Below are 19,083 nucleotides of genomic sequence, written 5' to 3' on the forward strand. Positions count from 1 at the left end.
GGTATTGTTTGAATAAAAGTGAAAGATATGGAAATCGAAGCAAAAAATCCTTCGAGCCGGATTTGAACCAGCGACCTAAGGATGTCTGACTTTATGCTACAGTCCTCCGCTCTACCAACTGAGCTATCGAAGGAGTGGCTGAAGTATCTTTCAGCGCTGTAATTATCTCTCGCTCAAGAAAGGTTGTGGGGGTGGGGATCAGGAGCAGATCGATGAAAATCATGAACATTACCTGCAGCTCCCTCTCAAAGTCACCAGTTCTTAGAGCACACTGTAAGGTACGTCTTATCACCCCAAAGGAGGATTTCAGACCAAAGTTCATGTTCTGTCTTGGCTTGGGGATAAGCAGGGGTGCTCCAAATTTCAATTTTACAGAAAGGAAAGGAACTTTGATACAAAGACCTTGGGCAGCATTGGTGGCAAATGGATGGCTGCGCGGAACCATGAAAGAAATGACAGAAAGTTATGGGAGTCATTACTACGCACCCAGCATCAAGAACGTGCATTTTGGATGCATTTTCAAAAGGAAAGAGAACGGAAAAATCTGTAGATTGAAGGTGATTGAGATAAACAAAATATTCCGTTTTTCTAAAAGCTACTGTAAAGAGTCTCTGGTTTAGAAGAAGAACCCTTACCAATGATCAAGAGAGATGCGACAGATTTCTATCATCAAAGCATTATGGTTGTCAAGATGAATCATCACTTTGATGTCTTCAACAAGTAGGATTCTTTTGATCTATAATCATCAAAAATGAGATAGCCCCATTTCATGGGATTTTTCAAGGCAAACGTCTGACAGATTAAGCGGGGTCCTCATCCCGGTTGGAGGACATATCTCTTCCTTCATCATGATGCCAGCCTAGCTTTCGGCCCAAAATCCAAGGTAAGCATGGCAAAAGTCTGGAGATGCCGGGGATTGAACCCGGGGCCTCATACATGCAAAGCATGCGCTCTACCACTGAGCTACATCCCCACTTCTGCAAGGTTTGACTGTATGATTGGAAACCCTGCATTGAACCGACGGCCACATCACCCCATTCGACTCTGCAGTATACAATGTCAGTCAGGAAAATCCTTCAGCCTTGTACCTGGATGATCTTCATGGTCTTATGTACAGATGCCTATATACAGTCTTCTTAGCGCAGTAGGCAGCGCGTCAGTCTCATAATCTGAAGGTCCTGAGTTCGATCCTCAGAGAGGGCATTTATTTCCTTCTTTTGGAATGCAAAATTCTCCGATTTTCTTGAAATGCGCAAACTATGCCTAGTTCAAAGATTTTTCCAAAGCAAATGTCTGACTATTTAAGTGGGGCTCTCACCCCAACTGCATGACAAACTTCTTCTTTCTGCATGATGGCAGGCTAGCCTTCTGGAAAAAAGCCAAGATAAGGAACAGAGGCTCCTGGAGATGCCGGGGATTGAACCCGGGACCTCATACATGCGAAGCATGCGCTCTACCACTGAGCTACATCCCCACTTTTGCCCTCGAGCTGTTTGATGGATGCAAGGAATCCCTGAAACCCAGGGACTGCAAAGTCTCGATCATAATCAATGGAAGGTATTGTTTGAATAAAAGTGAAAGATATGGAAATCGAAGCAAAAAATCCTTCGAGCCGGATTTGAACCAGCGACCTAAGGATGTCTGACTTTATGCTACAGTCCTCCGCTCTACCAACTGAGCTATCGAAGGAGTGGCTGAAGTATCTTTCAGCGCTGTAATTATCTCTCGCTCAAGAAAGGTTGTGGGGGTGGGGATCAGGAGCAGATCGATGAAAATCATGAACATTACCTGCAGCTCCCTCTCAAAGTCACCAGTTCTTAGAGCACACTGTAAGGTACGTCTTATCACCCCAAAGGAGGATTTCAGACCAAAGTTCATGTTCTGTCTTGGCTTGGGGATAAGCAGGGGTGCTCCAAATTTCAATTTTACAGAAAGGAAAGGAACTTTGATACAAAGACCTTGGGCAGCATTGGTGGCAAATGGATGGCTGCGCGGAACCATGAAAGAAATGACAGAAAGTTATGGGAGTCATTACTACGCACCCAGCATCAAGAACGTGCATTTTGGATGCATTTTCAAAAGGAAAGAGAACGGAAAAATCTGTAGATTGAAGGTGATTGAGATAAACAAAATATTCCGTTTTTCTAAAAGCTACTGTAAAGAGTCTCTGGTTTAGAAGAAGAACCCTTACCAATGATCAAGAGAGATGCGACAGATTTCTATCATCAAAGCATTATGGTTGTCAAGATGAATCATCACTTTGATGTCTTCAACAAGTAGGATTCTTTTGATCTATAATCATCAAAAATGAGATAGCCCCATTTCATGGGATTTTTCAAGGCAAACGTCTGACAGATTAAGCGGGGTCCTCATCCCGGTTGGAGGACATATCTCTTCCTTCATCATGATGCCAGCCTAGCTTTCGGCCCAAAATCCAAGGTAAGCATGGCAAAAGTCTGGAGATGCCGGGGATTGAACCCGGGGCCTCATACATGCAAAGCATGCGCTCTACCACTGAGCTACATCCCCACTTCTGCAAGGTTTGACTGTATGATTGGAAACCCTGCATTGAACCGACGGCCACATCACCCCATTCGACTCTGCAGTATACAATGTCAGTCAGGAAAATCCTTCAGCCTTGTACCTGGATGATCTTCATGGTCTTATGTACAGATGCCTATATACAGTCTTCTTAGCGCAGTAGGCAGCGCGTCAGTCTCATAATCTGAAGGTCCTGAGTTCGATCCTCAGAGAGGGCATTTATTTCCTTCTTTTGGAATGCAAAATTCTCCGATTTTCTTGAAATGCGCAAACTATGCCTAGTTCAAAGATTTTTCCAAAGCAAATGTCTGACTATTTAAGTGGGGCTCTCACCCCAACTGCATGACAAACTTCTTCTTTCTGCATGATGGCAGGCTAGCCTTCTGGAAAAAAGCCAAGATAAGGAACAGAGGCTCCTGGAGATGCCGGGGATTGAACCCGGGACCTCATACATGCGAAGCATGCGCTCTACCACTGAGCTACATCCCCACTTTTGCCCTCGAGCTGTTTGATGGATGCAAGGAATCCCTGAAACCCAGGGACTGCAAAGTCTCGATCATAATCAATGGAAGGTATTGTTTGAATAAAAGTGAAAGATATGGAAATCGAAGCAAAAAATCCTTCGAGCCGGATTTGAACCAGCGACCTAAGGATGTCTGACTTTATGCTACAGTCCTCCGCTCTACCAACTGAGCTATCGAAGGAGTGGCTGAAGTATCTTTCAGCGCTGTAATTATCTCTCGCTCAAGAAAGGTTGTGGGGGTGGGGATCAGGAGCAGATCGATGAAAATCATGAACATTACCTGCAGCTCCCTCTCAAAGTCACCAGTTCTTAGAGCACACTGTAAGGTACGTCTTATCACCCCAAAGGAGGATTTCAGACCAAAGTTCATGTTCTGTCTTGGCTTGGGGATAAGCAGGGGTGCTCCAAATTTCAATTTTACAGAAAGGAAAGGAACTTTGATACAAAGACCTTGGGCAGCATTGGTGGCAAATGGATGGCTGCGCGGAACCATGAAAGAAATGACAGAAAGTTATGGGAGTCATTACTACGCACCCAGCATCAAGAACGTGCATTTTGGATGCATTTTCAAAAGGAAAGAGAACGGAAAAATCTGTAGATTGAAGGTGATTGAGATAAACAAAATATTCCGTTTTTCTAAAAGCTACTGTAAAGAGTCTCTGGTTTAGAAGAAGAACCCTTACCAATGATCAAGAGAGATGCGACAGATTTCTATCATCAAAGCATTATGGTTGTCAAGATGAATCATCACTTTGATGTCTTCAACAAGTAGGATTCTTTTGATCTATAATCATCAAAAATGAGATAGCCCCATTTCATGGGATTTTTCAAGGCAAACGTCTGACAGATTAAGCGGGGTCCTCATCCCGGTTGGAGGACATATCTCTTCCTTCATCATGATGCCAGCCTAGCTTTCGGCCCAAAATCCAAGGTAAGCATGGCAAAAGTCTGGAGATGCCGGGGATTGAACCCGGGGCCTCATACATGCAAAGCATGCGCTCTACCACTGAGCTACATCCCCACTTCTGCAAGGTTTGACTGTATGATTGGAAACCCTGCATTGAACCGACGGCCACATCACCCCATTCGACTCTGCAGTATACAATGTCAGTCAGGAAAATCCTTCAGCCTTGTACCTGGATGATCTTCATGGTCTTATGTACAGATGCCTATATACAGTCTTCTTAGCGCAGTAGGCAGCGCGTCAGTCTCATAATCTGAAGGTCCTGAGTTCGATCCTCAGAGAGGGCATTTATTTCCTTCTTTTGGAATGCAAAATTCTCCGATTTTCTTGAAATGCGCAAACTATGCCTAGTTCAAAGATTTTTCCAAAGCAAATGTCTGACTATTTAAGTGGGGCTCTCACCCCAACTGCATGACAAACTTCTTCTTTCTGCATGATGGCAGGCTAGCCTTCTGGAAAAAAGCCAAGATAAGGAACAGAGGCTCCTGGAGATGCCGGGGATTGAACCCGGGACCTCATACATGCGAAGCATGCGCTCTACCACTGAGCTACATCCCCACTTTTGCCCTCGAGCTGTTTGATGGATGCAAGGAATCCCTGAAACCCAGGGACTGCAAAGTCTCGATCATAATCAATGGAAGGTATTGTTTGAATAAAAGTGAAAGATATGGAAATCGAAGCAAAAAATCCTTCGAGCCGGATTTGAACCAGCGACCTAAGGATGTCTGACTTTATGCTACAGTCCTCCGCTCTACCAACTGAGCTATCGAAGGAGTGGCTGAAGTATCTTTCAGCGCTGTAATTATCTCTCGCTCAAGAAAGGTTGTGGGGGTGGGGATCAGGAGCAGATCGATGAAAATCATGAACATTACCTGCAGCTCCCTCTCAAAGTCACCAGTTCTTAGAGCACACTGTAAGGTACGTCTTATCACCCCAAAGGAGGATTTCAGACCAAAGTTCATGTTCTGTCTTGGCTTGGGGATAAGCAGGGGTGCTCCAAATTTCAATTTTACAGAAAGGAAAGGAACTTTGATACAAAGACCTTGGGCAGCATTGGTGGCAAATGGATGGCTGCGCGGAACCATGAAAGAAATGACAGAAAGTTATGGGAGTCATTACTACGCACCCAGCATCAAGAACGTGCATTTTGGATGCATTTTCAAAAGGAAAGAGAACGGAAAAATCTGTAGATTGAAGGTGATTGAGATAAACAAAATATTCCGTTTTTCTAAAAGCTACTGTAAAGAGTCTCTGGTTTAGAAGAAGAACCCTTACCAATGATCAAGAGAGATGCGACAGATTTCTATCATCAAAGCATTATGGTTGTCAAGATGAATCATCACTTTGATGTCTTCAACAAGTAGGATTCTTTTGATCTATAATCATCAAAAATGAGATAGCCCCATTTCATGGGATTTTTCAAGGCAAACGTCTGACAGATTAAGCGGGGTCCTCATCCCGGTTGGAGGACATATCTCTTCCTTCATCATGATGCCAGCCTAGCTTTCGGCCCAAAATCCAAGGTAAGCATGGCAAAAGTCTGGAGATGCCGGGGATTGAACCCGGGGCCTCATACATGCAAAGCATGCGCTCTACCACTGAGCTACATCCCCACTTCTGCAAGGTTTGACTGTATGATTGGAAACCCTGCATTGAACCGACGGCCACATCACCCCATTCGACTCTGCAGTATACAATGTCAGTCAGGAAAATCCTTCAGCCTTGTACCTGGATGATCTTCATGGTCTTATGTACAGATGCCTATATACAGTCTTCTTAGCGCAGTAGGCAGCGCGTCAGTCTCATAATCTGAAGGTCCTGAGTTCGATCCTCAGAGAGGGCATTTATTTCCTTCTTTTGGAATGCAAAATTCTCCGATTTTCTTGAAATGCGCAAACTATGCCTAGTTCAAAGATTTTTCCAAAGCAAATGTCTGACTATTTAAGTGGGGCTCTCACCCCAACTGCATGACAAACTTCTTCTTTCTGCATGATGGCAGGCTAGCCTTCTGGAAAAAAGCCAAGATAAGGAACAGAGGCTCCTGGAGATGCCGGGGATTGAACCCGGGACCTCATACATGCGAAGCATGCGCTCTACCACTGAGCTACATCCCCACTTTTGCCCTCGAGCTGTTTGATGGATGCAAGGAATCCCTGAAACCCAGGGACTGCAAAGTCTCGATCATAATCAATGGAAGGTATTGTTTGAATAAAAGTGAAAGATATGGAAATCGAAGCAAAAAATCCTTCGAGCCGGATTTGAACCAGCGACCTAAGGATGTCTGACTTTATGCTACAGTCCTCCGCTCTACCAACTGAGCTATCGAAGGAGTGGCTGAAGTATCTTTCAGCGCTGTAATTATCTCTCGCTCAAGAAAGGTTGTGGGGGTGGGGATCAGGAGCAGATCGATGAAAATCATGAACATTACCTGCAGCTCCCTCTCAAAGTCACCAGTTCTTAGAGCACACTGTAAGGTACGTCTTATCACCCCAAAGGAGGATTTCAGACCAAAGTTCATGTTCTGTCTTGGCTTGGGGATAAGCAGGGGTGCTCCAAATTTCAATTTTACAGAAAGGAAAGGAACTTTGATACAAAGACCTTGGGCAGCATTGGTGGCAAATGGATGGCTGCGCGGAACCATGAAAGAAATGACAGAAAGTTATGGGAGTCATTACTACGCACCCAGCATCAAGAACGTGCATTTTGGATGCATTTTCAAAAGGAAAGAGAACGGAAAAATCTGTAGATTGAAGGTGATTGAGATAAACAAAATATTCCGTTTTTCTAAAAGCTACTGTAAAGAGTCTCTGGTTTAGAAGAAGAACCCTTACCAATGATCAAGAGAGATGCGACAGATTTCTATCATCAAAGCATTATGGTTGTCAAGATGAATCATCACTTTGATGTCTTCAACAAGTAGGATTCTTTTGATCTATAATCATCAAAAATGAGATAGCCCCATTTCATGGGATTTTTCAAGGCAAACGTCTGACAGATTAAGCGGGGTCCTCATCCCGGTTGGAGGACATATCTCTTCCTTCATCATGATGCCAGCCTAGCTTTCGGCCCAAAATCCAAGGTAAGCATGGCAAAAGTCTGGAGATGCCGGGGATTGAACCCGGGGCCTCATACATGCAAAGCATGCGCTCTACCACTGAGCTACATCCCCACTTCTGCAAGGTTTGACTGTATGATTGGAAACCCTGCATTGAACCGACGGCCACATCACCCCATTCGACTCTGCAGTATACAATGTCAGTCAGGAAAATCCTTCAGCCTTGTACCTGGATGATCTTCATGGTCTTATGTACAGATGCCTATATACAGTCTTCTTAGCGCAGTAGGCAGCGCGTCAGTCTCATAATCTGAAGGTCCTGAGTTCGATCCTCAGAGAGGGCATTTATTTCCTTCTTTTGGAATGCAAAATTCTCCGATTTTCTTGAAATGCGCAAACTATGCCTAGTTCAAAGATTTTTCCAAAGCAAATGTCTGACTATTTAAGTGGGGCTCTCACCCCAACTGCATGACAAACTTCTTCTTTCTGCATGATGGCAGGCTAGCCTTCTGGAAAAAAGCCAAGATAAGGAACAGAGGCTCCTGGAGATGCCGGGGATTGAACCCGGGACCTCATACATGCGAAGCATGCGCTCTACCACTGAGCTACATCCCCACTTTTGCCCTCGAGCTGTTTGATGGATGCAAGGAATCCCTGAAACCCAGGGACTGCAAAGTCTCGATCATAATCAATGGAAGGTATTGTTTGAATAAAAGTGAAAGATATGGAAATCGAAGCAAAAAATCCTTCGAGCCGGATTTGAACCAGCGACCTAAGGATGTCTGACTTTATGCTACAGTCCTCCGCTCTACCAACTGAGCTATCGAAGGAGTGGCTGAAGTATCTTTCAGCGCTGTAATTATCTCTCGCTCAAGAAAGGTTGTGGGGGTGGGGATCAGGAGCAGATCGATGAAAATCATGAACATTACCTGCAGCTCCCTCTCAAAGTCACCAGTTCTTAGAGCACACTGTAAGGTACGTCTTATCACCCCAAAGGAGGATTTCAGACCAAAGTTCATGTTCTGTCTTGGCTTGGGGATAAGCAGGGGTGCTCCAAATTTCAATTTTACAGAAAGGAAAGGAACTTTGATACAAAGACCTTGGGCAGCATTGGTGGCAAATGGATGGCTGCGCGGAACCATGAAAGAAATGACAGAAAGTTATGGGAGTCATTACTACGCACCCAGCATCAAGAACGTGCATTTTGGATGCATTTTCAAAAGGAAAGAGAACGGAAAAATCTGTAGATTGAAGGTGATTGAGATAAACAAAATATTCCGTTTTTCTAAAAGCTACTGTAAAGAGTCTCTGGTTTAGAAGAAGAACCCTTACCAATGATCAAGAGAGATGCGACAGATTTCTATCATCAAAGCATTATGGTTGTCAAGATGAATCATCACTTTGATGTCTTCAACAAGTAGGATTCTTTTGATCTATAATCATCAAAAATGAGATAGCCCCATTTCATGGGATTTTTCAAGGCAAACGTCTGACAGATTAAGCGGGGTCCTCATCCCGGTTGGAGGACATATCTCTTCCTTCATCATGATGCCAGCCTAGCTTTCGGCCCAAAATCCAAGGTAAGCATGGCAAAAGTCTGGAGATGCCGGGGATTGAACCCGGGGCCTCATACATGCAAAGCATGCGCTCTACCACTGAGCTACATCCCCACTTCTGCAAGGTTTGACTGTATGATTGGAAACCCTGCATTGAACCGACGGCCACATCACCCCATTCGACTCTGCAGTATACAATGTCAGTCAGGAAAATCCTTCAGCCTTGTACCTGGATGATCTTCATGGTCTTATGTACAGATGCCTATATACAGTCTTCTTAGCGCAGTAGGCAGCGCGTCAGTCTCATAATCTGAAGGTCCTGAGTTCGATCCTCAGAGAGGGCATTTATTTCCTTCTTTTGGAATGCAAAATTCTCCGATTTTCTTGAAATGCGCAAACTATGCCTAGTTCAAAGATTTTTCCAAAGCAAATGTCTGACTATTTAAGTGGGGCTCTCACCCCAACTGCATGACAAACTTCTTCTTTCTGCATGATGGCAGGCTAGCCTTCTGGAAAAAAGCCAAGATAAGGAACAGAGGCTCCTGGAGATGCCGGGGATTGAACCCGGGACCTCATACATGCGAAGCATGCGCTCTACCACTGAGCTACATCCCCACTTTTGCCCTCGAGCTGTTTGATGGATGCAAGGAATCCCTGAAACCCAGGGACTGCAAAGTCTCGATCATAATCAATGGAAGGTATTGTTTGAATAAAAGTGAAAGATATGGAAATCGAAGCAAAAAATCCTTCGAGCCGGATTTGAACCAGCGACCTAAGGATGTCTGACTTTATGCTACAGTCCTCCGCTCTACCAACTGAGCTATCGAAGGAGTGGCTGAAGTATCTTTCAGCGCTGTAATTATCTCTCGCTCAAGAAAGGTTGTGGGGGTGGGGATCAGGAGCAGATCGATGAAAATCATGAACATTACCTGCAGCTCCCTCTCAAAGTCACCAGTTCTTAGAGCACACTGTAAGGTACGTCTTATCACCCCAAAGGAGGATTTCAGACCAAAGTTCATGTTCTGTCTTGGCTTGGGGATAAGCAGGGGTGCTCCAAATTTCAATTTTACAGAAAGGAAAGGAACTTTGATACAAAGACCTTGGGCAGCATTGGTGGCAAATGGATGGCTGCGCGGAACCATGAAAGAAATGACAGAAAGTTATGGGAGTCATTACTACGCACCCAGCATCAAGAACGTGCATTTTGGATGCATTTTCAAAAGGAAAGAGAACGGAAAAATCTGTAGATTGAAGGTGATTGAGATAAACAAAATATTCCGTTTTTCTAAAAGCTACTGTAAAGAGTCTCTGGTTTAGAAGAAGAACCCTTACCAATGATCAAGAGAGATGCGACAGATTTCTATCATCAAAGCATTATGGTTGTCAAGATGAATCATCACTTTGATGTCTTCAACAAGTAGGATTCTTTTGATCTATAATCATCAAAAATGAGATAGCCCCATTTCATGGGATTTTTCAAGGCAAACGTCTGACAGATTAAGCGGGGTCCTCATCCCGGTTGGAGGACATATCTCTTCCTTCATCATGATGCCAGCCTAGCTTTCGGCCCAAAATCCAAGGTAAGCATGGCAAAAGTCTGGAGATGCCGGGGATTGAACCCGGGGCCTCATACATGCAAAGCATGCGCTCTACCACTGAGCTACATCCCCACTTCTGCAAGGTTTGACTGTATGATTGGAAACCCTGCATTGAACCGACGGCCACATCACCCCATTCGACTCTGCAGTATACAATGTCAGTCAGGAAAATCCTTCAGCCTTGTACCTGGATGATCTTCATGGTCTTATGTACAGATGCCTATATACAGCCTTCTTAGCGCAGTAGGCAGCGCGTCAGTCTCATAATCTGAAGGTCCTGAGTTCGATCCTCAGAGAGGGCATTTATTTCCTTCTTTTGGAATGCAAAATTCTCCGATTTTCTTGAAATGCGCAAACTATGCCTAGTTCAAAGATTTTTCCAAAGCAAATGTCTGACTATTTAAGTGGGGCTCTCACCCCAACTGCATGACAAACTTCTTCTTTCTGCATGATGGCAGGCTAGCCTTCTGGAAAAAAGCCAAGATAAGGAACAGAGGCTCCTGGAGATGCCGGGGATTGAACCCGGGACCTCATACATGCGAAGCATGCGCTCTACCACTGAGCTACATCCCCACTTTTGCACTCGAGCTGTTTGATGGATGCAAGGAATCCCTGAAACCCAGGGACTGCAAAGTCTCGATCATAATCAATGGAAGGTATTGTTTGAATAAAAGTGAAAGATATGGAAATCGAAGCAAAAAATCCTTCGAGCCGGATTTGAACCAGCGACCTAAGGATGTCTGACTTTATGCTACAGTCCTCCGCTCTACCAACTGAGCTATCGAAGGAGTGGCTGAAGTATCTTTCAGCGCTGTAATTATCTCTCGCTCAAGAAAGGTTGTGGGGGTGGGGATCAGGAGCAGATCGATGAAAATCATGAACATTACCTGCAGCTCCCTCTCAAAGTCACCAGTTCTTAGAGCACACTGTAAGGTACGTCTTATCACCCCAAAGGAGGATTTCAGACCAAAGTTCATGTTCTGTCTTGGCTTGGGGATAAGCAGGGGTGCTCCAAATTTCAATTTTACAGAAAGGAAAGGAACTTTGATACAAAGACCTTGGGCAGCATTGGTGGCAAATGGATGGCTGCGCGGAACCATGAAAGAAATGACAGAAAGTTATGGGAGTCATTACTACGCACCCAGCATCAAGAACGTGCATTTTGGATGCATTTTCAAAAGGAAAGAGAACGGAAAAATCTGTAGATTGAAGGTGATTGAGATAAACAAAATATTCCGTTTTTCTAAAAGCTACTGTAAAGAGTCTCTGGTTTAGAAGAAGAACCCTTACCAATGATCAAGAGAGATGCGACAGATTTCTATCATCAAAGCATTATGGTTGTCAAGATGAATCATCACTTTGATGTCTTCAACAAGTAGGATTCTTTTGATCTATAATCATCAAAAATGAGATAGCCCCATTTCATGGGATTTTTCAAGGCAAACGTCTGACAGATTAAGCGGGGTCCTCATCCCGGTTGGAGGACATATCTCTTCCTTCATCATGATGCCAGCCTAGCTTTCGGCCCAAAATCCAAGGTAAGCATGGCAAAAGTCTGGAGATGCCGGGGATTGAACCCGGGGCCTCATACATGCAAAGCATGCGCTCTACCACTGAGCTACATCCCCACTTCTGCAAGGTTTGACTGTATGATTGGAAACCCTGCATTGAACCGACGGCCACATCACCCCATTCGACTCTGCAGTATACAATGTCAGTCAGGAAAATCCTTCAGCCTTGTACCTGGATGATCTTCATGGTCTTATGTACAGATGCCTATATACAGTCTTCTTAGCGCAGTAGGCAGCGCGTCAGTCTCATAATCTGAAGGTCCTGAGTTCGATCCTCAGAGAGGGCATTTATTTCCTTCTTTTGGAATGCAAAATTCTCCGATTTTCTTGAAATGCGCAAACTATGCCTAGTTCAAAGATTTTTCCAAAGCAAATGTCTGACTATTTAAGTGGGGCTCTCACCCCAACTGCATGACAAACTTCTTCTTTCTGCATGATGGCAGGCTAGCCTTCTGGAAAAAAGCCAAGATAAGGAACAGAGGCTCCTGGAGATGCCGGGGATTGAACCCGGGACCTCATACATGCGAAGCATGCGCTCTACCACTGAGCTACATCCCCACTTTTGCCCTCGAGCTGTTTGATGGATGCAAGGAATCCCTGAAACCCAGGGACTGCAAAGTCTCGATCATAATCAATGGAAGGTATTGTTTGAATAAAAGTGAAATATATGGAAATCGAAGCAAAAAATCCTTCGAGCCGGATTTGAACCAGCGACCTAAGGATGTCTGACTTTATGCTACAGTCCTCCGCTCTACCAACTGAGCTATCGAAGGAGTGGCTGAAGTATCTTTCAGCGCTGTAATTATCTCTCGCTCAAGAAAGGTTGTGGGGGTGGGGATCAGGAGCAGATCGATGAAAATCATGAACATTACCTGCAGCTCCCTCTCAAAGTCACCAGTTCTTAGAGCACACTGTAAGGTACGTCTTATCACCCCAAAGGAGGATTTCAGACCAAAGTTCATGTTCTGTCTTGGCTTGGGGATAAGCAGGGGTGCTCCAAATTTCAATTTTACAGAAAGGAAAGGAACTTTGATACAAAGACCTTGGGCAGCATTGGTGGCAAATGGATGGCTGCGCGGAACCATGAAAGAAATGACAGAAAGTTATGGGAGTCATTACTACGCACCCAGCATCAAGAACGTGCATTTTGGATGCATTTTCAAAAGGAAAGAGAACGGAAAAATCTGTAGATTGAAGGTGATTGAGATAAACAAAATATTCCGTTTTTCTAAAAGCTACTGTAAAGAGTCTCTGGTTTAGAAGAAGAACCCTTACCAATGATCAAGAGAGATGCGACAGATTTCTATCATCAAAGCATTATGGTTGTCAAGATGAATCATCACTTTGATGTCTTCAACAAGTAGGATTCTTTTGATCTATAATCATCAAAAATGAGATAGCCCCATTTCATGGGATTTTTCAAGGCAAACGTCTGACAGATTAAGCGGGGTCCTCATCCCGGTTGGAGGACATATCTCTTCCTTCATCATGATGCCAGCCTAGCTTTCGGCCCAAAATCCAAGGTAAGCATGGCAAAAGTCTGGAGATGCCGGGGATTGAACCCGGGGCCTCATACATGCAAAGCATGCGCTCTACCACTGAGCTACATCCCCACTTCTGCAAGGTTTGACTGTATGATTGGAAACCCTGCATTGAACCGACGGCCACATCACCCCATTCGACTCTGCAGTATACAATGTCAGTCAGGAAAATCCTTCAGCCTTGTACCTGGATGATCTTCATGGTCTTATGTACAGATGCCTATATACAGCCTTCTTAGCGCAGTAGGCAGCGCGTCAGTCTCATAATCTGAAGGTCCTGAGTTCGATCCTCAGAGAGGGCATTTATTTCCTTCTTTTGGAATGCAAAATTCTCCGATTTTCTTGAAATGCGCAAACTATGCCTAGTTCAAAGATTTTTCCAAAGCAAATGTCTGACTATTTAAGTGGGGCTCTCACCCCAACTGCATGACAAACTTCTTCTTTCTGCATGATGGCAGGCTAGCCTTCTGGAAAAAAGCCAAGATAAGGAACAGAGGCTCCTGGAGATGCCGGGGATTGAACCCGGGACCTCATACATGCGAAGCATGCGCTCTACCACTGAGCTACATCCCCACTTTTGCACTCGAGCTGTTTGATGGATGCAAGGAATCCCTGAAACCCAGGGACTGCAAAGTCTCGATCATAATCAATGGAAGGTATTGTTTGAATAAAAGTGAAATATATGGAAATCGAAGCAAAAAATCCTTCGAGCCGGATTTGAACCAGCGACCTAAGGATGTCTGACTTTATGCTACAGTCCTCCGCTCTACCAACTGAGCTATCGAAGGAGTGGCTGAAGTATCTTTCAGCGCTGTAATTATCTCTCGCTCAAGAAAGGTTGTGGGGGTGGGGATCAGGAGCAGATCGATGAAAATCATGAACATTACCTGCAGCTCCCTCTCAAAGTCACCAGTTCTTAGAGCACACTGTAAGGTACGTCTTATCACCCCAAAGGAGGATTTCAGACCAAAGTTCATGTTCTGTCTTGGCTTGGGGATAAGCAGGGGTGCTCCAAATTTCAATTTTACAGAAAGGAAAGGAACTTTGATACAAAGACCTTGGGCAGCATTGGTGGCAAATGGATGGCTGCGCGGAACCATGAAAGAAATGACAGAAAGTTATGGGAGTCATTACTACGCACCCAGCATCAAGAACGTGCATTTTGGATGCATTTTCAAAAGGAAAGAGAACGGAAAAATCTGTAGATTGAAGGTGATTGAGATAAACAAAATATTCCGTTTTTCTAAAAGCTACTGTAAAGAGTCTCTGGTTTAGAAGAAGAACCCTTACCAATGATCAAGAGAGATGCGACAGATTTCTATCATCAAAGCATTATGGTTGTCAAGATGAATCATCACTTTGATGTCTTCAACAAGTAGGATTCTTTTGATCTATAATCATCAAAAATGAGATAGCCCCATTTCATGGGATTTTTCAAGGCAAACGTCTGACAGATTAAGCGGGGTCCTCATCCCGGTTGGAGGACATATCTCTTCCTTCATCATGATGCCAGCCTAGCTTTCGGCCCAAAATCCAAGGTAAGCATGGCAAAAGTCCGGAGATGCCGGGGATTGAACCCGGGGCCTCATACATGCAAAGCATGCGCTCTACCACTGAGCTACATCCCCACTTCTGCAAGGTTTGACTGTATGATTGGAAACCCTGCATTGAACCGACGGCCACATCACCCCATTCGACTCTGCAGTATACAATGTCAGTCAGGAAAATCCTTCAGCCTTGTACCTGGATGATCTTCATGGTCTTATGTACAGATGCCTATATACAGCCTTCTTAGCGCAGTAGGCAGCGCGTCAGTCTCATAATCTGAAGGTCCTGAGTTCGTTCCTCAGAGAGGGCATTTATTTCCTTCTTTTGGAATGCAAAATTCTCCGATTTTCTTGAAATGCGCAAACTATGCCTAGTTCAAAGATTTTTCCAAAGCAAATGTCTGACTATTTAAGTGGGGCTCTCACCCCAACTGCATGACAAACTTCTTCTTTCTGCATGATGGCAGGCTAGCCTTCTGGAAAAAAGCCAAGATAAGGAACAGAGGCTCCTGGAGATGCCGGGGATTGAACCCGGGACCTCATACATGCGAAGCATGCGCTCTACCACTGAGCTACATCCCCACTTTTGCCCTCGAGCTGTTTGATGGATGCAAGGAATCCCTGAAACCCAGGGACTGCAAAGTCTCGATCATAATCAATGGAAGGTATTGTTTGAATAAAAGTGAAAGATATGGAAATCGAAGCAAAAAATCCTTCGAGCCGGATTTGAACCAGCGACCTAAGGATGTCTGACTTTATGCTACAGTCCTCCGCTCTACCAACTGAGCTATCGAAGGAGTGGCTGAAGTATCTTTCAGCGCTGTAATTATCTCTCGCTCAAGAAAGGTTGTGGGGGTGGGGATCAGGAGCAGATCGATGAAAATCATGAACATTACCTGCAGCTCCCTCTCAAAGTCACCAGTTCTTAGAGCACACTGTAAGGTACGTCTTATCACCCCAAAGGAGGATTTCAGACCAAAGTTCATGTTCTGTCTTGGCTTGGGGATAAGCAGGGGTGCTCCAAATTTCAATTTTACAGAAAGGAAAGGAACTTTGATACAAAGACCTTGGGCAGCATTGGTGGCAAATGGATGGCTGCGCGGAACCATGAAAGAAATGACAGAAAGTTATGGGAGTCATTACTACGCACCCAGCATCAAGAACGTGCATTTTGGATGCATTTTCAAAAGGAAAGAGAACGGAAAAATCTGTAGATTGAAGGTGATTGAGATAAACAAAATATTCCGTTTTTCTAAAAGCTACTGTAAAGAGTCTCTGGTTTAGAAGAAGAACCCTTACCAATGATCAAGAGAGATGCGACAGATTTCTATCATCAAAGCATTATGGTTGTCAAGATGAATCATCACTTTGATGTCTTCAACAAGTAGGATTCTTTTGATCTATAATCATCAAAAATGAGATAGCCCCATTTCATGGGATTTTTCAAGGCAAACGTCTGACAGATTAAGCGGGGTCCTCATCCCGGTTGGAGGACATATCTCTTCCTTCATCATGATGCCAGCCTAGCTTTCGGCCCAAAATCCAAGGTAAGCATGGCAAAAGTCTGGAGATGCCGGGGATTGAACCCGGGGCCTCATACATGCAAAGCATGCGCTCTACCACTGAGCTACATCCCCACTTCTGCAAGGTTTGACTGTATGATTGGAAACCCTGCATTGAACCGACGGCCACATCACCCCATTCGACTCTGCAGTATACAATGTCAGTCAGGAAAATCCTTCAGCCTTGTACCTGGATGATCTTCATGGTCTTATGTACAGATGCCTATATACAGTCTTCTTAGCGCAGTAGGCAGCGCGTCAGTCTCATAATCTGAAGGTCCTGAGTTCGATCCTCAGAGAGGGCATTTATTTCCTTCTTTTGGAATGCAAAATTCTCCGATTTTCTTGAAATGCGCAAACTATGCCTAGTTCAAAGATTTTTCCAAAGCAAATGTCTGACTATTTAAGTGGGGCTCTCACCCCAACTGCATGACAAACTTCTTCTTTCTGCATGATGGCAGGCTAGCCTTCTGGAAAAAAGCCAAGATAAGGAACAGAGGCTCCTGGAGATGCCGGGGATTGAACCCGGGACCTCATACATGCGAAGCATGCGCTCTACCACTGAGCTACATCCCCACTTTTGCCCTCGAGCTGTTTGATGGATGCAAGGAATCCCTGAAACCCAGGGACTGCAAAGTCTCGATCATAATCAATGGAAGGTATTGTTTGAATAAAAGTGAAAGATATGGAAATCGAAGCAAAAAATCCTTCGAGCCGGATTTGAACCAGCGACCTAAGGATGTCTGACTTTATGCTACAGTCCTCCGCTCTACCAACTGAGCTATCGAAGGAGTGGCTGAAGTATCTTTCAGCGCTGTAATTATCTCTCGCTCAAGAAAGGTTGTGGGGGTGGGGATCAGGAGCAGATCGATGAAAATCATGAACATTACCTGCAGCTCCCTCTCAAAGTCACCAGTTCTTAGAGCACACTGTAAGGTACGTCTTATCACCCCAAAGGAGGATTTCAGACCAAAGTTCATGTTCTGTCTTGGCTTGGGGATAAGCAGGGGTGCTCCAAATTTCAATTTTACAGAAAGGAAAGGAACTTTGATACAAAGACCTTGGGCAGCATTGGTGGCAAATGGATGGCTGCGCGGAACCATGAAAGAAATGACAGAAAGTTATGGGAGTCATTACTACGCACCCAGCATCAAGAACGTGCATTTTGGATGCATTTTCAAAAGGAAAGAGAACGGAAAAATCTGTAGATTGAAGGTGATTGAGATAAACAAAATATTCCGTTTTTCTAAAAGCTACTGTAAAGAGTCTCTGGTTTAGAAGAAGAACCCTTACCAATGATCAAGAGAGATGCGACAGATTTCTATCATCAAAGCATTATGGTTGTCAAGATGAATCATCACTTTGATGTCTTCAACAAGTAGGATTCTTTTGATCTATAATCATCAAAAATGAGATAGCCCCATTTCATGGGATTTTTCAAGGCAAACGTCTGACAGATTAAGCGGGGTCCTCATCCCGGTTGGAGGACATATCTCTTCCTTCATCATGATGCCAGCCTAGCTTTCGGCCCAAAATCCAAGGTAAGCATGGCAAAAGTCTGGAGATGCCGGGGATTGAACCCGGGGCCTCATACATGCAAAGCATGCGCTCTACCACTGAGCTACATCCCCACTTCTGCAAGGTTTGACTGTATGATTGGAAACCCTGCATTGAACCGACGGCCACATCACCCCATTCGACTCTGCAGTATACAATGTCAGTCAGGAAAATCCTTCAGCCTTGTACCTGGATGATCTTCATGGTCTTATGTACAGATGCCTATATACAGTCTTCTTAGCGCAGTAGGCAGCGCGTCAGTCTCATAATCTGAAGGTCCTGAGTTCGATCCTCAGAGAGGGCATTTATTTCCTTCTTTTGGAATGCAAAATTCTCCGATTTTCTTGAAATGCGCAAACTATGCCTAGTTCAAAGATTTTTCCAAAGCAAATGTCTGACTATTTAAGTGGGGCTCTCACCCCAACTGCATGACAAACTTCTTCTTTCTGCATGATGGCAGGCTAGCCTTCTGGAAAAAAGCCAAGATAAGGAACAGAGGCTCCTGGAGATGCCGGGGATTGAACCCGGGACCTCATACATGCGAAGCATGCGCTCTACCACTGAGCTACATCCCCACTTTTGCCCTCGAGCTGTTTGATGGATGCAAGGAATCCCTGAAACCCAGGGACTGCAAAGTCTCGATCATAATCAATGGAAGGTATTGTTTGAATAAAAGTGAAAGATATGGAAATCGAAGCAAAAAATCCTTCGAGCCGGATTTGAACCAGCGACCTAAGGATGTCTGACTTTATGCTACAGTCCTCCGCTCTACCAACTGAGCTATCGAAGGAGTGGCTGAAGTATCTTTCAGCGCTGTAATTATCTCTCGCTCAAGAAAGGTTGTGGGGGTGGGGATCAGGAGCAGATCGATGAAAATCATGAACATTACCTGCAGCTCCCTCTCAAAGTCACCAGTTCTTAGAGCACACTGTAAGGTACGTCTTATCACCCCAAAGGAGGATTTCAGACCAAAGTTCATGTTCTGTCTTGGCTTGGGGATAAGCAGGGGTGCTCCAAATTTCAATTTTACAGAAAGGAAAGGAACTTTGATACAAAGACCTTGGGCAG

At 44.5% G+C, this 19,083-nt stretch overlaps 36 non-coding genes across 36 annotated transcripts; all 36 read right to left on the minus strand.

Annotated features, from left to right (window-relative positions):
* Positions 1-47: 47 nt before the first annotated feature.
* TRNAY-GUA (transfer RNA tyrosine (anticodon GUA)) lies at positions 48-133 on the minus strand. Its single transcript is given in 2 exon segments — positions 48-83; positions 97-133. It is a non-coding gene; the product is annotated as a tRNA-Tyr (tRNA).
* Positions 134-901: 768 nt separating this feature from the next.
* On the minus strand, positions 902-973 carry TRNAA-UGC (transfer RNA alanine (anticodon UGC)). The gene has a single exon. It is a non-coding gene; the product is annotated as a tRNA-Ala (tRNA).
* Positions 974-1,402: 429 nt separating this feature from the next.
* Positions 1,403-1,474, minus strand: TRNAA-CGC (transfer RNA alanine (anticodon CGC)). Its single transcript has one exon. It is a non-coding gene; the product is annotated as a tRNA-Ala (tRNA).
* A 129-nt stretch (positions 1,475-1,603) lies between these two features.
* Positions 1,604-1,689, minus strand: TRNAY-GUA (transfer RNA tyrosine (anticodon GUA)). Its single transcript is given in 2 exon segments — positions 1,604-1,639; positions 1,653-1,689. It is a non-coding gene; the product is annotated as a tRNA-Tyr (tRNA).
* Positions 1,690-2,457: 768 nt separating this feature from the next.
* TRNAA-UGC (transfer RNA alanine (anticodon UGC)) lies at positions 2,458-2,529 on the minus strand. Its single transcript has one exon. It is a non-coding gene; the product is annotated as a tRNA-Ala (tRNA).
* Positions 2,530-2,958: 429 nt separating this feature from the next.
* TRNAA-CGC (transfer RNA alanine (anticodon CGC)) lies at positions 2,959-3,030 on the minus strand. The gene has a single exon. It is a non-coding gene; the product is annotated as a tRNA-Ala (tRNA).
* A 129-nt stretch (positions 3,031-3,159) lies between these two features.
* TRNAY-GUA (transfer RNA tyrosine (anticodon GUA)) lies at positions 3,160-3,245 on the minus strand. Its single transcript is given in 2 exon segments — positions 3,160-3,195; positions 3,209-3,245. It is a non-coding gene; the product is annotated as a tRNA-Tyr (tRNA).
* A 768-nt stretch (positions 3,246-4,013) lies between these two features.
* Positions 4,014-4,085, minus strand: TRNAA-UGC (transfer RNA alanine (anticodon UGC)). The gene has a single exon. It is a non-coding gene; the product is annotated as a tRNA-Ala (tRNA).
* Positions 4,086-4,514: 429 nt separating this feature from the next.
* On the minus strand, positions 4,515-4,586 carry TRNAA-CGC (transfer RNA alanine (anticodon CGC)). The gene has a single exon. It is a non-coding gene; the product is annotated as a tRNA-Ala (tRNA).
* Positions 4,587-4,715: 129 nt separating this feature from the next.
* TRNAY-GUA (transfer RNA tyrosine (anticodon GUA)) lies at positions 4,716-4,801 on the minus strand. The gene is given in 2 exon segments: positions 4,716-4,751; positions 4,765-4,801. It is a non-coding gene; the product is annotated as a tRNA-Tyr (tRNA).
* Positions 4,802-5,569: 768 nt separating this feature from the next.
* Positions 5,570-5,641, minus strand: TRNAA-UGC (transfer RNA alanine (anticodon UGC)). The gene has a single exon. It is a non-coding gene; the product is annotated as a tRNA-Ala (tRNA).
* Positions 5,642-6,070: 429 nt separating this feature from the next.
* TRNAA-CGC (transfer RNA alanine (anticodon CGC)) lies at positions 6,071-6,142 on the minus strand. Its single transcript has one exon. It is a non-coding gene; the product is annotated as a tRNA-Ala (tRNA).
* A 129-nt stretch (positions 6,143-6,271) lies between these two features.
* On the minus strand, positions 6,272-6,357 carry TRNAY-GUA (transfer RNA tyrosine (anticodon GUA)). The gene is given in 2 exon segments: positions 6,272-6,307; positions 6,321-6,357. It is a non-coding gene; the product is annotated as a tRNA-Tyr (tRNA).
* Positions 6,358-7,125: 768 nt separating this feature from the next.
* Positions 7,126-7,197, minus strand: TRNAA-UGC (transfer RNA alanine (anticodon UGC)). The gene has a single exon. It is a non-coding gene; the product is annotated as a tRNA-Ala (tRNA).
* A 429-nt stretch (positions 7,198-7,626) lies between these two features.
* TRNAA-CGC (transfer RNA alanine (anticodon CGC)) lies at positions 7,627-7,698 on the minus strand. Its single transcript has one exon. It is a non-coding gene; the product is annotated as a tRNA-Ala (tRNA).
* Positions 7,699-7,827: 129 nt separating this feature from the next.
* Positions 7,828-7,913, minus strand: TRNAY-GUA (transfer RNA tyrosine (anticodon GUA)). Its single transcript is given in 2 exon segments — positions 7,828-7,863; positions 7,877-7,913. It is a non-coding gene; the product is annotated as a tRNA-Tyr (tRNA).
* A 768-nt stretch (positions 7,914-8,681) lies between these two features.
* Positions 8,682-8,753, minus strand: TRNAA-UGC (transfer RNA alanine (anticodon UGC)). Its single transcript has one exon. It is a non-coding gene; the product is annotated as a tRNA-Ala (tRNA).
* Positions 8,754-9,182: 429 nt separating this feature from the next.
* Positions 9,183-9,254, minus strand: TRNAA-CGC (transfer RNA alanine (anticodon CGC)). The gene has a single exon. It is a non-coding gene; the product is annotated as a tRNA-Ala (tRNA).
* A 129-nt stretch (positions 9,255-9,383) lies between these two features.
* TRNAY-GUA (transfer RNA tyrosine (anticodon GUA)) lies at positions 9,384-9,469 on the minus strand. The gene is given in 2 exon segments: positions 9,384-9,419; positions 9,433-9,469. It is a non-coding gene; the product is annotated as a tRNA-Tyr (tRNA).
* A 768-nt stretch (positions 9,470-10,237) lies between these two features.
* TRNAA-UGC (transfer RNA alanine (anticodon UGC)) lies at positions 10,238-10,309 on the minus strand. Its single transcript has one exon. It is a non-coding gene; the product is annotated as a tRNA-Ala (tRNA).
* A 429-nt stretch (positions 10,310-10,738) lies between these two features.
* TRNAA-CGC (transfer RNA alanine (anticodon CGC)) lies at positions 10,739-10,810 on the minus strand. Its single transcript has one exon. It is a non-coding gene; the product is annotated as a tRNA-Ala (tRNA).
* Positions 10,811-10,939: 129 nt separating this feature from the next.
* Positions 10,940-11,025, minus strand: TRNAY-GUA (transfer RNA tyrosine (anticodon GUA)). Its single transcript is given in 2 exon segments — positions 10,940-10,975; positions 10,989-11,025. It is a non-coding gene; the product is annotated as a tRNA-Tyr (tRNA).
* Positions 11,026-11,793: 768 nt separating this feature from the next.
* TRNAA-UGC (transfer RNA alanine (anticodon UGC)) lies at positions 11,794-11,865 on the minus strand. The gene has a single exon. It is a non-coding gene; the product is annotated as a tRNA-Ala (tRNA).
* Positions 11,866-12,294: 429 nt separating this feature from the next.
* TRNAA-CGC (transfer RNA alanine (anticodon CGC)) lies at positions 12,295-12,366 on the minus strand. Its single transcript has one exon. It is a non-coding gene; the product is annotated as a tRNA-Ala (tRNA).
* A 129-nt stretch (positions 12,367-12,495) lies between these two features.
* On the minus strand, positions 12,496-12,581 carry TRNAY-GUA (transfer RNA tyrosine (anticodon GUA)). The gene is given in 2 exon segments: positions 12,496-12,531; positions 12,545-12,581. It is a non-coding gene; the product is annotated as a tRNA-Tyr (tRNA).
* A 768-nt stretch (positions 12,582-13,349) lies between these two features.
* Positions 13,350-13,421, minus strand: TRNAA-UGC (transfer RNA alanine (anticodon UGC)). Its single transcript has one exon. It is a non-coding gene; the product is annotated as a tRNA-Ala (tRNA).
* Positions 13,422-13,850: 429 nt separating this feature from the next.
* TRNAA-CGC (transfer RNA alanine (anticodon CGC)) lies at positions 13,851-13,922 on the minus strand. Its single transcript has one exon. It is a non-coding gene; the product is annotated as a tRNA-Ala (tRNA).
* Positions 13,923-14,051: 129 nt separating this feature from the next.
* TRNAY-GUA (transfer RNA tyrosine (anticodon GUA)) lies at positions 14,052-14,137 on the minus strand. Its single transcript is given in 2 exon segments — positions 14,052-14,087; positions 14,101-14,137. It is a non-coding gene; the product is annotated as a tRNA-Tyr (tRNA).
* Positions 14,138-15,406: 1,269 nt separating this feature from the next.
* On the minus strand, positions 15,407-15,478 carry TRNAA-CGC (transfer RNA alanine (anticodon CGC)). Its single transcript has one exon. It is a non-coding gene; the product is annotated as a tRNA-Ala (tRNA).
* A 129-nt stretch (positions 15,479-15,607) lies between these two features.
* On the minus strand, positions 15,608-15,693 carry TRNAY-GUA (transfer RNA tyrosine (anticodon GUA)). The gene is given in 2 exon segments: positions 15,608-15,643; positions 15,657-15,693. It is a non-coding gene; the product is annotated as a tRNA-Tyr (tRNA).
* Positions 15,694-16,461: 768 nt separating this feature from the next.
* Positions 16,462-16,533, minus strand: TRNAA-UGC (transfer RNA alanine (anticodon UGC)). Its single transcript has one exon. It is a non-coding gene; the product is annotated as a tRNA-Ala (tRNA).
* A 429-nt stretch (positions 16,534-16,962) lies between these two features.
* On the minus strand, positions 16,963-17,034 carry TRNAA-CGC (transfer RNA alanine (anticodon CGC)). Its single transcript has one exon. It is a non-coding gene; the product is annotated as a tRNA-Ala (tRNA).
* Positions 17,035-17,163: 129 nt separating this feature from the next.
* On the minus strand, positions 17,164-17,249 carry TRNAY-GUA (transfer RNA tyrosine (anticodon GUA)). The gene is given in 2 exon segments: positions 17,164-17,199; positions 17,213-17,249. It is a non-coding gene; the product is annotated as a tRNA-Tyr (tRNA).
* Positions 17,250-18,017: 768 nt separating this feature from the next.
* TRNAA-UGC (transfer RNA alanine (anticodon UGC)) lies at positions 18,018-18,089 on the minus strand. The gene has a single exon. It is a non-coding gene; the product is annotated as a tRNA-Ala (tRNA).
* Positions 18,090-18,518: 429 nt separating this feature from the next.
* Positions 18,519-18,590, minus strand: TRNAA-CGC (transfer RNA alanine (anticodon CGC)). The gene has a single exon. It is a non-coding gene; the product is annotated as a tRNA-Ala (tRNA).
* A 129-nt stretch (positions 18,591-18,719) lies between these two features.
* On the minus strand, positions 18,720-18,805 carry TRNAY-GUA (transfer RNA tyrosine (anticodon GUA)). The gene is given in 2 exon segments: positions 18,720-18,755; positions 18,769-18,805. It is a non-coding gene; the product is annotated as a tRNA-Tyr (tRNA).
* Positions 18,806-19,083: the final 278 nt, after the last annotated feature.

Source organism: Triturus cristatus, chromosome 4_1 (genome assembly GCF_964204655.1).
Source record: "Triturus cristatus chromosome 4_1, aTriCri1.1, whole genome shotgun sequence".
Classification (NCBI taxonomy): Eukaryota; Metazoa; Chordata; class Amphibia; order Caudata; family Salamandridae; genus Triturus; species Triturus cristatus.